This window comes from Tamandua tetradactyla, chromosome 5, assembly GCF_023851605.1.
Source record: "Tamandua tetradactyla isolate mTamTet1 chromosome 5, mTamTet1.pri, whole genome shotgun sequence".
Taxonomy (NCBI): domain Eukaryota; kingdom Metazoa; phylum Chordata; class Mammalia; order Pilosa; family Myrmecophagidae; genus Tamandua; species Tamandua tetradactyla.
The window spans coordinates 116528495-116546272 of NC_135331.1; the positions used below are offsets into that span (position 1 = coordinate 116528495).

Genomic DNA, 17778 nt, shown 5'->3' on the forward strand with positions numbered 1-17778 from the left:
TTTCCCCATGTTGGACACTTTTTCTACCATCTCTTCTTGTTGACCTGAAAGATTGAATAAGAGGAGTGCCAATGTAGCGTCCATGCTACTGTTAAAAGATGAATAAAAGTGCTTATTTAATTCTGTAAGATCAGAATCCAGTTCTTTTGAAAAAAGTATTGTAGAAAATAAAACTATAGCAATAATTGAGCTGTCAATTGTTTATGGTTTATAGTATTTGTAGTGTACGAGATAAGAACTTTTTTTCCCCCATCCTGAGTCTAGTTTTTCTAGTTCTTGCCTTTTCCCTTTCTCCAAGGAGCACCTAGTTTGGGAAAGGTCTTTGGAGAGTGAACCAAGGTTTGTGCTCATGGAAAAATGATAAGTTCAAGTCACTAGACAAATATTGGATAAAAATGGCTTCAGCAGAGGGGAAGAGCGGAAATGCAAGAAGAGGGAATGGGGCAGAAAAGAAAAACTTGGGAGTGGTGAAAAAGAAATATGGAGAAAAGGAGAGGAGGTTGGGGAAGAGAATCTGAAGCACATACTTAGGTAAGAGAATTTCTTTAAGTGATGGTAATGATTTATTACATACATCAGAAGTTGAATTTTATGTATTTTACTCAAGATATGAGAAAGGAAAACTTAAAATATTTTAAAGATGCAAGTTATTATAAACCCACTTTCAGTAGAATTTACCTAGAGCACTTTTTTTTAAAATTATTAACATTGTATTGTTAAGTGTAGTCCATTGTCTACATTAGAGTTCACTCTTTGTGTGGTAATCCTATGGATTCTTCTTGTTTTTATTCTAGTAATATACATAAACAACTTAAAATTTCCCATTTGATCACTTTCAAGTATACAGTTCAGTAGCATTAATTACATTCACGGCATCGCCATTCATACCATATCCATTAGAAAAACTTTTCCATATCCCAAACGAGAAACTCTGTACCAACTAAATGTTAACTCTGCATTCTCTCCCCCACCCCTGGCAATTTGTACTCTAGTTTCTGACTTTATGAATTTGCAAATTTTTTTTTAATAATTAAAAAAAGAATTAACAAAACAATTAGAAATCATTCCAATCTACATGTACAATCAGTAATTCTTAATAACATCACATAGTTGCATATTCATCATTTCTTAGTACATTTGCATCGATTTAGAAAAAGAAATAAAAAGACAACAATAAGAATTAAAACAATAATAGAAAGAAAAAAAACAAAAAAAACAAAAACAAAAAACCTATACCTCACATGCAGCTTCATTCAGTGTTTTAACATAATTGCATTACAATTGGGTAGTATTGTGCTGTCCATTTCTGAGTTTTTATATCCAGTCCCGTTGTACAGTCTGCATCCCTTCATCTCCAATTATCCCTTCTCTTTTTTTTTTTTTTTAATTAACGGAAAAAAAGAAATTAACCCAACATTTAGAGATCATACCATTCTACACATGCAATCATTAATTCTTAACATCATCACATAGATGCATGATCATCATTTCTTAGTACATTTGCATTGGTTTAGAAGAACTAGCAACATAACCGAAAAAGATATAGAATGTTAATATAGAGAAAAAAATAAAAGTAATAATAGTAAAATCAAAACAAAACAAAACAAAACAAAACAAAACAAAAACCTATAGCTCAGATGCAGCTTCATTCAGTGTTTTAACATGATTACTTTACAATTAGGTATTATTGTGCTGTCCATTTTTGAGTTTTTGTATCTAGTCCTGTTGCACAGTCTGTATCCCTTCAGCTTCAATTACCCATTGTCTTACCCTGTTTCTAATTCCTGCTGAACTCTGTTACCAATGACATATTTCAAGTTTATTCTCGAATGTCCGTTCACATCAGTGGGACCATACAGTATTTGTCCTTTAGTTTTTGGCTGGATTCACTCAGCATAATATTCTCTAGGTCCATCCATGTTATTACATGGTTCATAAGTTTATCTTGTCTTAAAGCTGCATAATATTCCATCGTATGTATATACCACAGTTTGTTTAGCCACTCTTCTGTTGATGGAGATTTTGGCTGTTTCCATCTCTTTGCAATTGTAAATAATGCTGCTATAAACATTGGTGTGCAAATGTCCGTTTGTGTCTTTGCCCTTAAGTCCTTTGAGTAGATACCTAGCAATGGTATTGCTGGGTCGTATGGCAATTCTATATTCAGCTTTTTGAGGAACCGCCAAACTGCCTTCCACAGTGGTTGCACCCTTTGACATTCCCACCAACAGTGGATAAGTGTGCCTCTTTCTCCGCATCCTCTCCAGCACTTGTCATTTTCTGTTTTGTTGATAATGGCCATTCTGGTGGGTGTGAGATGATATCTCATTGTGGTTTTGATTTGCATTTCTCTAATGGCCAGGGACATTGAGCATCTCTTCATGTGCCTCTTGGCCATCCGTATTTCCTCTTCTGAGAGCTGTCTGTTCAAGTCTTTTTCCCATTTTGTAATTGGGTTGGCTGTCTTTTTGTTGTTGAGATGAACAATCTCTTTATAAATTCTGGATACTAGACCTTTATCTGATATATCATTTCCAAATATTGTCTCCCATTGTGAAGGCTGTCTTTCTACTTTCTTGATGAAGTTCTTTGATGCACAAAAGTGTTTAATTTTGAGGAGTTCCCATTTATTTATTTCCTTCTTCAGTGCTCTTGCTTTAGGTTTAAGGTCCATAAAACCGCCTCCAGTTGTAAGATCCATAAGATATCTCCCAACATTTTCCTCTAACTGTTTTATGGTCTTAGACCTAATGTTTAGATCTTTGATCCATTTTGAGTTAACTTTTGTATAGGGTGTGAGAGATGGGTCTTCTTTCATTCTTTTGCATATGGATATCCAGTTCTCTAGGCACCATTTATTGAAGAGACTGCTCTGTCCCAGGTGAGTTGGCTTGACTGCCTTATCAAAGATCAAATGTCCATAGATGAGAGGGTCTATATCTGAGCACTCTATTCGATTCCATTGGTCGATATATCTATCTTTATGCCAATACCATGCTGTTTTGACCACTGTGGCTTCATAATATGCCTTAAAGTCAGGCAGCGCGAGACCTCCAGCTTCGTTTTTTTTCCTCAAGATGTTTTTAGCAATTCGGGGCACCCTGCCCTTCCAGATAAATTTGCTTATTGGTTTTTCTATTTCTGAAAAATAAGTTGTTGGGATTTTGATTGGTATTGCATTGAATCTGTAAATCAATTTAGGTAGGATTGACATCTTAACTATATTTAGTCTTCCAATCCATGAACACGGTATGCCCTTCCATCTATTTAGGTCTTCTGTGATTTCTTTTAGCAGTTTTTTGTAGTTTTCTTTATATAGGTTTTTTGTCTCTTTGGTTAAATTTATTCCTAGGTATTTTATTCTTTTAGTTGCAATTGTAAATGGGATTCATTTCTCGATTTCCACCTCAGCTTGTTCATTACTAGTGTATAGAAATGCTACAGATTTTTGAATGTTGATCTTGTAACCTGCTACTTTGCTGTACTCATTTATTAGCTCTAGTAGTTTTGTTGTGGATTTTTCCGGGTTTTCGACGTATAGTATCATATCGTCTGCAAACAGTGATAGTTTTACTTCTTCCTTTCCAATTTTGATGCCTTGTATTTCTTTTTCTTGTCTAATTGCTCTGGCTAGAACCTCCAACACAATGTTGAATAATAGTGGTGATAGTGGACATCCTTGTCTTGTTCCTGATCTTAGGGGGAAAGTTTTCCATTTTTCCCCATTGAGGATGATATTAGCTGTGGGTTTTTCATATATTCCCTCTATCATTTTAAGGAAGTTCCCTTGTATTCCTATCTTTTGAAGTGTTTTCAACAGGAAAGGATGTTGAATCTTGTCGAATGCCTTCTCTGCATCAATTGAGATGATCATGTGATTTTTCTGCTTTGATTTGTTGATATGGTGTATTACATTAATTGATTTTCTTATGTTGAACCATCCTTGCATACCTGGGATGAATCCTACTTGGTCATGATGTATAATTCTTTTAATGTGTTGTTGGATACGATTTGCTAGAATTTTATTGAGGATTTTTGCATCTGTATTCATTAGAGAGATTGGTCTGTAGTTTTCTTTTTTTGTAATATCTTTGCCTGGTTTTGGTATGAGGGTGATGATTCCTTCATAGAATGAATTAGGTAGTTTTCCCTCCACTTCGATTTTTTTGAAGAGTTTGAAGAGAATTGGTACTAATTCTTTCTGGAACGTTTGGTAGAATTCACATGTGAAGCCATCTGGTCCTGGACTTTTCTTTTTAGGAAGCTTTTGAATGACTAATTCAATTTCTTTACTTGTGATTGGTTTGTTGAGGTCATCTATGTCTTCTTGAGTCAAAGTTGGTTGTTCATGTCTTTCCAGGAACCCGTCCATTTCCTCTAAATTGTTGTATTTATTAGCGTAAAGTTGTTCATAGTATCCTGTTATTACCTCCTTTATTTCTGTGACGTCAGTAGTTATGTCTCCTCTTCCATTTCTGATCTTATTTATTTGCATCCTCTCTCTTCTTCTTTTTGTCAATCTTGCTAAGGGCCCATCAATCTTATTGATTTTCTCATAGAACCAACTTCTGGCCTTATTGATTTTCTCTATTGTTTTCATGTTTTCAATTTCATTTATTTGTGCTCTAATCTTTGTTATTTCTTTCCTTTTGCTTGCTTTGGGGTTAGCTTGCTGTTCTTTCTCCAGTTCTTCCAAATGGATAGTTAATTCCTGAATTTTTGCCTTTTCTTCTTTTCTGATATAGGCATTTAGAGCAATAAATTTCCCTCTTAGCACTGCCTTTGCTGCGTCCCATAAGTTTTGATATGTTGTGTTTTCATTTTCATTCGCCTCGAGGTATTTGCTAATTTCTCTTGCAATTTCTTCTTTGACCCAGTCGTTGTTTAGGAGTGTGTTGTTGAGCCTCCACGTATTTGTGAATTTTCTGGCACTCTGCCTATTATTGATTTCCAACATCATTCCTTTATGGTCCGAGAAAGTGTTGTGTAAGATTTCAATCTTTTTAAATTTGTTGAGACTTGCTTTGTGACCCAGCATATGGTCTATCTTTGAGAATGATCCATGAGCACTTGAGAAAAAGGTGTATCCTGCTGTTGTGGGATGTAATGTCCTATAAATGTCTATTAAGTCTAGTTCATTTATAGTAATATTCAGATTCTCTATTTCTTTGTTGATCCTCTGTCTAGATGTTCTGTCCCTTGATGAGAGTGGTGAGTTGAAGTCTCCAACTATTATGGTATATGAGTCTATTTCCCTTTTCAGTGTTTGCAGTATATTCCTCACGTATTTTGGGGCATTCTGATTCGGTGCGTAAATATTTATGATTGTTATGTCTTCTTGTTTAATTGTTCCTTTTATTAGTATATAGTGTCCTTCTTTGTCTCTTTTAACTGTTTTACATTTGAAGTCTAATTTGTTGGATATTAGTATAGCCACTCCTGCTCTTTTCTGGTTGTTATTTGCATGAAATATCTTTTCCCAACCTTTCACTTTCAACCTATGTTTATCTTTGGGTCTAAGATGTGTTTCCTGTAGACAGCATATAGAAGGATCCTGTTTTTTAATCCATTCTGCCAATCTATGTCTTTTGATTGGGGAATTCAGTCCATTGACATTTAGTGTTATTACTGTTTGGATAATATTTTCCTCTAACATTTTGCCTTTTGTATTATATATATCATATCTGATTTTCCTTCTTTCTACACTGTTTTCCATATCTCTCTCTTCTGTCTTTTTGTATCTGACTCTAGTGCTCCCTTTAGTATTTCTTGCAGAGCTGGTCTCTTGGTCACAAATTCTTTCAGTGACTTTTTGTCTGAGAATGTTTTAATTTCTCCCTCATTTTTGAAGGATAATTTTGCTGGATATAGGAGTCTTGGTTGGCAGTTTTTGTCTTTTAGTATTTTAAATATATCATCCCACTGTCTTCTAGCTTCCATGGTTTCTGCTGAGAAATCTACACAAAGTCTTATTGGGTTTCCCTTGTATGTGATGGATTGTTTTTCTCTTGCTGCTTTCAAGATCTTCTCTTTCTCTTTGACCTCTGACATTCTAACTAGTAAGTGTCTTGGAGAACGCCTATTTGGGTCTAATCTCTTTGGGGTGCGCTGCACTTCTTGGATCTGTAATTTTAGGTCTTTCATAAGAGTTGGGAAATTTTCAGTGATAATTTCTTCCATTAGTTTTTCTCCTCCTTTTCCCTTCTCTTCTCCTTCTGGGACACCCACAACACGTATATTTGTGCGGTTCATATTGTCCTTGAGTTCCCTGATACCCTGTTCAAATTTTTCCATTCTTTTCCCTATAGTTTCTGTTTCTTTTTGGAATTCAGATGTTCCATCCTCCAAATCACTAATTCTATCTTCTGTCTCTTTAAATCTATCATTGTAACTATCCATTATTTTTTCTATGTTTGCTACTTTATCCTTCACTTCCATAAGTTCTGCGATTTGTTTTTTCAGTTTTTCTATTTCTTCTTTATGTTCAGCCCATGTCCTCTTCATGTCCTCCCTCAATTTATCGATTTCATTTTTGAAGAGGTTTTCCATTTCTGTTCGTATATTCAGCATTAGTTGTCTCAGCTCTTGTGTCTCATTTGAGCTATTGGTTTGTTCCTTTGACTGAGCCATATTCTCAATCTTTTGAGCGTGGACAGTTATCTTCTGCTGCTGGCGTCTGGGCATTTATTCAGATTTCTCTTGGTGTTGGACCCAGCAAGGTTGTAATATTTTTCTGTGAAATCTCTGGGTTTTGTTTTTCTTATCCTGCCCAGTAGGTGGCGCTCGTGGCACACGTTTGTCTGCGGGTCCCACCAGTAAAAGGTGCTGTGGGACCTTAAACTTTGGAAAACTCTCGCCGTCCTGGGGGTTCGCTAGCCGAAGCGGCTTGAGCCGGCCCGGGGTCCGAACGCAGGGAGGGTGTCCGAACGCAGGGAGGGTTGTTGGTCGCCGCAGCCAGGGAAAGAGCCCGTCCGAATTTCCTAGTCGGCCCTGGGCAACAAGCGTGGTGGGAGGGCGCCAGCGGCAGCGGCCCGCCCGAGAGAGTACACGTTCCCCGGGAGTCACGGGGTCACCGTTCTCCGCAGCCTGGGGGTTTCCGATCCAATTCTCTCAGTTGGTCCGGGGGCTGCGCGTGGTGTGGGCGCCAGTCGCCTTGGTTTCAGGGGACCACCTCTCCAATTCTCCCAGCCGGCCCGGGAAGGGGGAAGGGAGTAACTCCGGCCGCTTGCCACCCCGCCCGGTAAGGCCCGCGCGCCTCGGCGATCTCACCCGAGCTGCTTCTCTCAGCCAGCCTGCCGTTCCAGGATGGGGTACGCTGTCTTTTTTATCTCTGTTGTGGCTTTGGGCGCTTTCTGTATCGTTTCTACTCCCCTAGTAGGTGTCCTGGAAAAGAAACTAAGATCTGTGCGTCTTACTAAGCCGCCATCTTCCAGGAAGTCCTCTGAATTTGCAAATTTTAACTATTTTTAGTGAGATCATACAATTTTGTCCTATTGTGTCTGACTTATTTCATTCAACATAATGTCTTCAGGGTTTGTCCATGTTGTAGCATATATCAGAATTTCATTCCTTTTTACAGTGGATGTTGTAAAATAAGGATGTACATCCTTATTCCATTGCATGTATATACCATGTTTTGATTATACACTCTTCTCTTGATGGATACTTGGATTCGTACTACCTATTGGCAATTGTGAATAATGCCTCTCTCTATGAACATCAGTGTTCAGAAATCTGTTTGGGTCCCTGCTTTCATTTCTTTGGGGTATATACATAGAAATGAGGTTGCCAGGTCATAAGGAAATTGTATACTTAACTTTCTGAGAAACCACCAAACTGATTTCAACAGAGGCTGCAGCATTTTACATTTTCACCAACAATAGGAATGAAGGTTCTTATGTTTCCACATTCTAACACTTGTTATTTTCAATTTTTAAAGAAGTTGTCATTTTAGTGGGTGTGAAATAGTATCTTATTGTAGTTTTTTTAATTAATTAAAAAAATTTTTTAAATACCAAAAAATACCAAACAAATGCAAACATTCATAACTTTTGATCATTCCATTCTCTCTCTATATAATCAGTAATTCACGATATCATCACATAATTACATATTCATCATCATGATCATTTCTTGGAACATTTGCATCTATTCAGAAAAAGAAATAAAAAGAAAACAAAAAAATTCATACATACTGTTCCCGCCACCCCTTCCCCTCACCAATCACCAGCGTTTCAATCTAAATTTATTTTAACATTTGTTCCCCCTATTATTCATCTTTATTCCATATGCTTTACTCGTCTGTTGACAAGGTAGATAAAAGGAGCATCAGACACAAGGTTTTCACAATCCCACAGTCACATTGTGAAAGCTATATCATTATACAATCATCCTCAAGAACATGGTTACTGGAACACAGCTCCACATTTTCAGGCAGTTCCCTCCAGCCTCTCCACTACATCTTGACTAGCAAGGTGATATCTGTTTAATGCATAAGAATAACCTCCAGGATAACCTCTCGACTCTGTTTGGAATCTCTCAGCCGTTGACAGTTTGTCTCATTTCAGTCTTTCCCCCTTTTGGTCGAGAAGGTTTTCTCAATCCCCTGATGGTGAGTCTCAGCTCATTCTAGGGGTTTTCTCAATCCCTTGATGCTGAGTCTCAGCTCATTCTAGGATTTCTGTCCCACGTTGCCAGGAAGGTCCACACCCCTGGAAGTCATGTCCCACGTAGACAGGGGGAGAGTGGTGAGTTTGCTTGTTGTCTTGGCTGGAGAGAGAGGCCACATCTGAGCAACAAAGAAGGTTCTCTTAGAGGTGACTCTTAGGCCTAATTTTAAGTAGGCTTGACCTATCCTTTGTGGGGTTAAGTTTCATAGGAACAAACCCCAAGATTGGAGCTCAGCCTATAGCTTTGTTTGTCTGCACTGCTTGTGAGAATATCAAGAATTGAACTTGAAGAAGCTGGATTTTCCCTCTTTCTCACCATTTCCTGGAGGGGACTTTGCAAATACTTTTTTATTCACTGTTAAAATCACTCTGGAATTTATTGGGCCTCACTCTGGACAAACCAACAAAATCTCATGTCCTACTCAAGTTTCCATGTACTTATGGTGTTCAATTAAGCTGTCTACATAAGTTATATTAGGAAATGCACTAGTCAAAGTATAAATTTTGTACCAAGTAAACATTTTTTATAGAGCACTTTTTTGAGGTGCTGTTTTTCTAGTGAACTGTCAGTGTAATTACAGGGTAGTATTTTAAAACTCTAAACAGATTGTACTCTGATCTGGAGTTATTCTGGGGTGTCTGATAGGTGTATACCAAGAGTAGTGTGAACTTTGCTATGGAGGAGAGACAGGATCCTCTAAAGGGGCCCTCTTGTGTTGGAGTAAAGTTTTGCCTAGGGCTAGCCCTTACTGTCTCAAGTGAAGATCTAATGTGTAGTAGAGATTGCTGATCAGTTGTTATTGGTAGCTTCCTAATAGTGTACTCTCTATACTTGTTGCATCCTAAGTATGGGGTCTTTGAAATCCTTGTTTTGTATTTTTTATATGTTAAGGCAGTTTACCTAACTCTGCTCAGGGAATAGAGGAATTTAATCAGTATGAAGTCTTGGATGCTCAGGTCTCAGAATAACAAATTAAAGATCTAATAGGCAAATGTGAAAGTTTGGCCTTACTAGTCTATTAAATTGGATATAAAAGGTGTAGCAGAAGAAAACCATTTGGCTTAAAATGAAAGCATACTTTTAGAAGTTTGCTTTGGAGAGCAGGAGGCAATTGTATTATAAGCATGTGTAATTATCTGCATTCCTTTTCAACCTCTTTGGAATCAAATTGGTTTTTTCCAAGAAAGGCAATTATATGCGGGAGGCCACTTTTTGTTGAATTACTGTGTTGCATGCAGTGCATCCCGCAAACCTGAAATTAGAGTTGCGCCGCTATGATTTATATTACCCATTAATTACAACTTTGTATTAAAGGCTTTTAGTTTTCTGCTTCAGTAAACCCAAATTCTCCTTTTGAAGAAGAATTGTGTACGTTAGGTCTTGTGCTAAATAGCGAATCCTGTCTTTAAAAATCTCATCAGAGGGCTGGCCACGGTAGCTCAGCAGGTAAGAGTGCTTGCCTGCTATGCCCGAGGACCCGGGTTTGATTCCCGGTGCCTGCCCATGTAAAAAAAAAAAAAAAAATCTCATCAGAGGTACTTGACACAGCTAGAACTTCTCAGTTAGCTTTAAACATGCTTTGCTAAAGCTATTTAACTTTGTAGGATGGTGAAATAACTGGAAGAGGTATTGGTCTTGTGATGAGGAGTGGGCCTCTGCAGTTTAAGGAGAAAACTGCTTAGCATTAATAAAAAGGTATTTATCCACCAGATGCTTATCATTCTTATAGCCCCATGCTAGACATGTCGTACCTTGTTTACTGTTTCCAACTAGCTCAGTGGTTCTCAATTCCAGCTATTCTTTAAATTCACTTGAGAAGTTTGAGATTAAAAAAAAAGCTTCAGAGCAGTTGTTCCCAGAGCAATTAAATACTGGACATGGATGTTGTTAAAGTGTTTCTTGGTGAACCTAATGTACAGCTAAGGCCGAAAACATGAATTTATTGTGTCCTTTTTTGGTGGCTTTTCAATTGAAAAGTTAGATTTCCTCTTTTCTGTTTTCTGCTTCATATTCCTTCCAGAAATGTGAAGCAATATATTGGAAATATGACCAAGTAAGCAAATAAAAACAAACAGAAGAACAAAACTAGGCTGCATAATTGTCTCTTGGGCTTCTGTGATAGTCTCATTCCATTTGGGTAAATATTTCCCTGGCAGCTCCCTAAAGTGCTGTAATTTTACTTTTTTTTTTCCTTTCTGAAGAATGTCTTCTATACAATTTCTTTGCTAGAACTTAACCATTTTATTACTTTATAAGAGACTTGCTTTTCAGTGGGGCTTTGCCATTTCTTTTCTCTCTGAATATTTAAAACCATATCTTTACCTGGAAAAATTTTAGCATAAGGAATTATAGTGTTTTACATTACATCCTTCTAGCAAATTACTCCAGCTTCATTTTGTTTAGATTTCACATGCTTGAGGAGTTTATAAGTATTATTCATCTTTTTTTATAAGGAGAGGAGACATATTAAGTATAGATTAACCTTGTGAAACATCAATTTGCCCATTTGAAAATGAGGTTAGTGTTTGTTATCTATGTCTGCTACTATGCTATCTTTTATTTGGATATAATGGTCTAGTTGTAGCAAGTGTTCCTAAACAGTGTTGTAAGTAGTTCTGAAGCTAAAATATTATATTAATAATACTGATAATAGTAGTAGCTTGTTGGCCTCAGTTATGACCCTAAGAAATGTTAAAGTAAAACGAGAAAGAGAAAAGGATCATGGGGTCTGAAGCTTAGCAATAACAGACAACAGACAACTTTATTCTTAACTAGTTCCTGCTTATATATTGCAGGGTTTACATGACTAAAAGCATGCACACATTTCGTGATAAAACAGTGCCTACTTTTCAGTATATTACTGCCTACATACAAGAGATAGCTAACAAGACCTTGGGGTTTAAGAAAAAACAAACATTCTCTCCCTCTCAGACTGTCCTCCAAGTAAGCAGATAACAAGTCTCCACAGTTTGCTGCCAACGCCACTCTGAAGCCAGTTGCTCCCAATAAATTCCACAGGTTTTCCATTAACCCTGCCTCCTACAGTAGCTGTTATAATTTTTTGAATGTTTATTTGTGCTAAGCACAATGCTAAATCCTTCACATACATGGACCCATTGAAGCCTAACACTAACCTATGAGGGTTACATACTGTTATTATCCCTATAGACCAACAGAAAATGGAAGCATGGGGGTAGAAGAGCTCAGATTTACCTGGCTCCAGAGCCCAGCTTTTTACTTGCTATATTCTATCTTTTCTCCTAACTCTATACACTGCATTACTGACACAAAATAGCATAGAACTTTTGCTCCCATTCCCTTCCTGTCTTAGTTTGCTAGGGCTGCTGTAACAAAGTACCAGGAACAACATGCCTTAAAATAACAGAAATGTGTTGTCTCTCATTTCTAGAAGTCTGAAATGAAGGTTTCAGCAGGACTGTGTTCCCTTAGAAATCGGTAGGGGAAGATCCTTCCTTGCCTCTCCTATTTTCTTTTCCCAAGTATCCTTGCCATTTCTGGGTTTGTAGATGCAGTACTCCAATCTCTTCTTCCTCCTTCTTAAACATGGCCTGCCTGTCTCTTTAAGAACACCAGTCATATTGTACTATGGGCCCACCCTACTCCAGAATGACCTCTCTTAATTTAACTAATTCCATCTGCAGTATCCCTACTTCCAAGTAAGGGCACATTTTTGAGGTATTGGGGGTTAGGACGTCAACGTATCTTTTCTGGGGACGCAATTCAATCCATACATTTCCCTTCCAGAGGAACTCATTGACTTGACCTGCCTCAGCCTCTTAGTTTCCTGCTTCCCAATCTTGAACATCAGGCAGCCATCTGCTCCTGCCATCCCTTTTCCACATTTAATGGACCAGGCAGTGCGGAATGCAGGTGTGCTTTGGGGTTTTGCAAAGTGAAGGAAGGAGCCAGAAGGGCCTTTTGGAGAGTGTTTAGCAAATTTCCCTTACAGATGCAAACACAGTTTAATTGGTAACTGTATTCTTTATTTCTTTACTTTTTCTTTTTAGTAATAGCTTTAGTGAGATATAACTTACTTACCATAGAGTTCACCCATTTAAAGGGTATAACTCAGTGGTTTTAAGTATGTTCACAAAGTTGTATGGCTATCACCACACTTAATTTAGAACATTTACATCATCCCTCCCCAAAATCTCTTAACCTTTAACTGTCACTCCACCAATCCACCCTATCACCCCACCCCTCTTGCCCTAGGGAAACACTAATTTACTTTCTTACTCTGTAGATTTGCCTGTTGTAGACATTTCCTGTAAATGGAATCACACCACATGTGGTCTTTTGTGACTAGCTTCTTTTCACTTAGCATAAGGTTTTCAAGATTCATCCGTGTTGTAGCAGGTATCATTACTGTTGTTCGTTTTCATGGTCGGAGAACATTTTATTGTATGAATATACCAGTTTGGTGGTTTATCTTACTCTTCTGACTCCCAGTGTTGTTTCGAATGCCATAGCCAAGACCGCACCCCTCAATAACATAGAACAAACTAAAGGATTTCCAAAATTTCACTTTCATTCTTTTATTTGCCACATTTACAGTGCGTAAACATTATACTGGATTTGATGGTGTATACAAACACATAAAAGGCATGGCTCCTCTTGTTAAAGGAGCTTATAATCTTCTAGAGCAGTTGAGAAATGAAGTACTCTGTTTATAACCTATGCCATAAGAGTGTTATAAGCAAAGTCAGATTGAAAAGGAGAGAATTGTTTCTGTTTGGAATTTCATGGATGACACTTCTCTTATTTCTTAGGTCAGTGTTTTTTAACTCTTATTTCTTAGATCAGTGTTTTTTAAAATATTACCTTACATTTCATTGATGCAGCCCTGGGGTCTCTGAGGAGACCCAAATTCAGTGCCCACCTACCTGACCATCATGAGCTCCATTATTAAAATGCAAGTCATTTTGGAATTAGTTTAAAACTGATAAATATTAAAGTTTATTAGAATATTGAAGGTCATGGGTCATACAGATTTTAAAATTTAGTGTTGGTACCAACTTTACACAGAAATGTTCAGAAATCGTAAAGTACATTCAGCCACCAGAATTGTACAATTATAATATCATATTGAATTCAGCTCAAATTCAAGTTAAAGACAGGTTTAATGGATGGGAAACCTTGTGCAGGATGCTCCTGCACAGTCTGATAAGCAGCGCGCAAATACCTCTTGTAGCCACTTGGGTGAACTACAGATCCATAAGAGAAATTCTCTTTAGGATATTTTGAAACACCATTCTTCTACTGCAGTTAGATTTTATACCTAGTGTGTCATTCCCTCCTATTTATATATGTTAATTAATATTATACCATTTAAAAATATTCACAATGTCACAGTCATTTTATTTGCAGTATAGCATAATTGGCTGTGGAATGAGTGCTCTGCTGTGAACTAATCTTGTTCTTTGCTAAGAATTTTGTAGATCATTCTGATTCATTGGTTTAAGTAGTATATAAAGCAAATAATTTGAATTTGTGCTTTAAATCTTTATAATAAAAGAAGTGTGAAAAATATTTTACGTACTAATTTTGTGAATGAAATGGATAGTAAAAATTTTGTGAAATTTAATTCCTAGTGTTTGAAAATGATAACTCAGGTATTGCGTACAAATAGTACTGAATAGCTATAGTTTGGAGCCTGTGTGTTAATAATTTTAAAGTAGTATAAAGATATCTTTAGAATTAATAACATCAAATATTAAAAATGTTTCTTTAAATGTAAAAATAGTCAACCACTCTTCAGAAGAAAACAAAATGTCTTCCATTTGTATAGCATGTGTTGTTTAAAAATTTTTAATGAGCAATTTTTTTATATCACAATCACATAATTTTTTTGGCTTTTTAAAAAAATATATTCATTGACAAATCTTCACACACATATACAGTCCATACATGTTGTATAATCAGTGGCTCACAAAATCGTCACACAGTTGTGTATTCATCACCATGATCATTTTTAGAACATTTGCATCACTCCAGAAAAAGAAATAAAATGAAAAACTCATACATTCCATACCTCTTACCCCTCCTTATCATTGGCCACTAGTATTTCAGTCTACCCAATTTATTTTACCCCTTATCCCCCCTATTATTTATTTATTTTTATCCATATTTTTTTACTCATCTCTCCATACCTTGGATAAAAGGAGCATCACACACATAGATTTTCACAATCACACAGTCACATTGTCAGTTATATGTTATACAATTGTCTTCCAGAATCAAGGCTACTGAAACACTGTTCAACAGTTCTGGTACTTCCCTCCAATACGCCATATACTAATAAGGGAAATCTGTATCATGCATAGGAATAACCTCTCGACTCTGTTTGAAATCTCTTAGCCACTAAAACTTTATTTTGTCTCATTTCTGTCTTTCCCCTTTTGGTCAAGAAGGCTTTCTCAATCCCATGATGCTGGGTCCTGGCTTATCCTGGGGGTTTTGTCCCACATTGCCAGGGAGATTTACATTCTTGGGAGTCAACATATAAAATTTGTTTTACATTTACCTGTCTCCTAACTGTATACTACCACTAATAACTATAACTATAATCAATATTTTAATGAAAGTAGGTTTTTAAGAGTCAAATAATAGGAAGCTGTAGTTGTGAGAGTTAAGTAGTGATAGACGATTGGAGCATAGAACTAGTAGTATGTGCATGTGATTATAAGCAGTACTTTTTAAAGTGAACATTTTAAACTTCACTTGTGTTGAAAGCTGTTTTTGTCTTATCTAGCTTAGACTTTCCTACTTATAACACATAGTAGATACTCAATAGGTGTCAATAATAATTTAGAATCCTGTAGTACACTAAAAATATACTTAAATATAAATAATAAAATAGTCAAATGCCTAATTTTGATTATTTACTATAAACCGTATAATATATGTAAATTAACAGTCCCATCCCATGAGGTGTAAGGATTTCTTACTCAAACAAAACAAAACTTCTATTCCCTCAGTCATCTGAGCACCATAATAAGAATGGTACACTTGAAGGTTCTTTAAAGGTCTTTTGTACATAGGACAATATATCCAGCTTGGGCATTGGCAGGAAAAAAAGAAAAGCCCTTTTCCCTGTAAGACAGTAATAACATTTTAAGATAATGCTTAAAAATGTATCTTTTAGAAATCAGGTAATAGCTGTGAATTATTCCCTAATCACACAGGAAAAAATCATGAGTTCTCTCTAATCAAGTTAAGACCTGAGAAACAAGGTGATTTCTGAAAAGGGTATGAATAAAGACAGACTACATGTAACTTTTCCTAATTCTGTCCTTCTTGAAAGAATTATTCTAAATTTTTAGACATTTTTTTGAGTAGTCTACAAACACATTAACCAAGTAACCATAGCTGTTCCACCAATTTCAAATGTGTTACCTTATGAGAAAGACAATCAGTTAATGCTCAGAATTATCACCTAACACTCAAATCAGTTCAGATGATCTATTTTTAATTCATGGGATTTCTTTCTATTTTTAGGGCAATGATTGAAATTATTTGGAATGACCATAATAGCTGTTCAGCCTAGAATACAGTTTAATCATTGTTTTTTCCTCTTTTAAGATCATCAGTAAAAGAATCATGGAAATAATGATAACCACTACCATCTGAATGCCCATGATTGCCAGGGACTTTGTATACATTATCTTCAGTCTTCACGCCTATCTTGTGGGATAGCTATTATTATCCCCATTTTATAGATGAGGGAATTAAGGCTCAGAGATGTTAGTGGAGCTTGATCAACTTAACACAAATAGTAAGCTGGCAAAGCTAAGATTAAACCCAAGTCTGTCATACTCCAAAGCCTTACAATTCTAATGCAACCACCTGTCAAATTCATTTGAAAACCTCCAGCTCAGGAAAAGATACATTCTCACAAAGTCAAAATTAAATCATGTTAATAGAATAGGATGATCTCTAGTGTATTTTTGTGTGTGTCAAAAAATGTACGGGTATAAGGCAATATACCTGTTACAGTATAACTTAAGAAAAACAGTCCAATAGAAAATAACACCAAAAATGGCAATATGACAGTTATCAAGAACATAGAAAATGAAAACAATCAAGTTTAGGTGACCATTGGCAAGTTGAGTTAACCTCTCTGTATATCTTAGTTTCTTCACCTGTAAAATGAGAAATACTTTGCCTGTTGAAAATCCAGCCAATATATTGCCTACCTTGTGCAAAGTCACCAGCTAGATGCTAGTCGAGATAAAAGGATGAGTAATATAGCTTTTAATGTGGAAGAACCATGTAGTCTGATCATTGTAACCATTGCAAGTTTCTCTCATGCTATATTTTTATAGTTACACTCTTACCGCGGCCCTAAACTCTGGCAACCGTTAATCTGATCTCTATTGCTATAATTTTGTTGTTTTAAGATGTTATGCATGGAATCACACATTATGTAACTTTTTAAAAAATTTCATTTTGAAATAATTATAAATTTATTAGGAAGTTGCACATATAGTAGAGAGAGAGAGAGAGAGATCGTGTGTTTCCTTCACCCAATTTGTCCAGTGCTTATATCATACATAACTATAGTATAATATCGAAACCAGGAAAGTGACCTTGGTACAAGGTCTTGACCACCATAGTCAAGATAGAAAACTATTCACTCACCACACAGATCTCCCTCATTCTCCCTTTATAGTTAATTCCTCCTCTCTTTCCCCACTCCATCCCCATTCCTGGCAACCATTAACCTGTTTTTCATGTATAATTTTGTCATTTCGAGACTGTTATATAAATGAAATCATAGGTATGTGACCTTTTGAGATTGGCCTCTTTTTTTCCCCTTACCCTTGAAAACCATTCATGTTGTGTATGTCAGTAGCTTCTCTCATTTTATTGCTGCATAGCATTCTTTGGTATGGATGTACCACAGATTGTGTAGCCATTCCCTATTTGGGTGTTTCCAGTTTTTGGCTATTAGGAAAAAAAAACTGTGAACATTCATGTACAGGTTTTTGTGGGAACATGGGTTTTTCTTTTGGGATAAATGTCGAAGGGTGTATTAACTGGGTCATGTGATAAAGTGTTTAGCTTTTTACGAAACTGCCGAACTAT

General features: G+C 36.4%; 1 protein-coding gene across 3 annotated transcripts in view; it reads left to right on the forward strand.

Moving 5' to 3' along the window:
- The window catches only part of PRIM2 (DNA primase subunit 2), a 389523-nt gene that overhangs the window by 179321 nt on the left and 192424 nt on the right, over window positions 1–17778 (forward strand). The gene's annotated exons all lie outside the window — the stretch shown is intronic.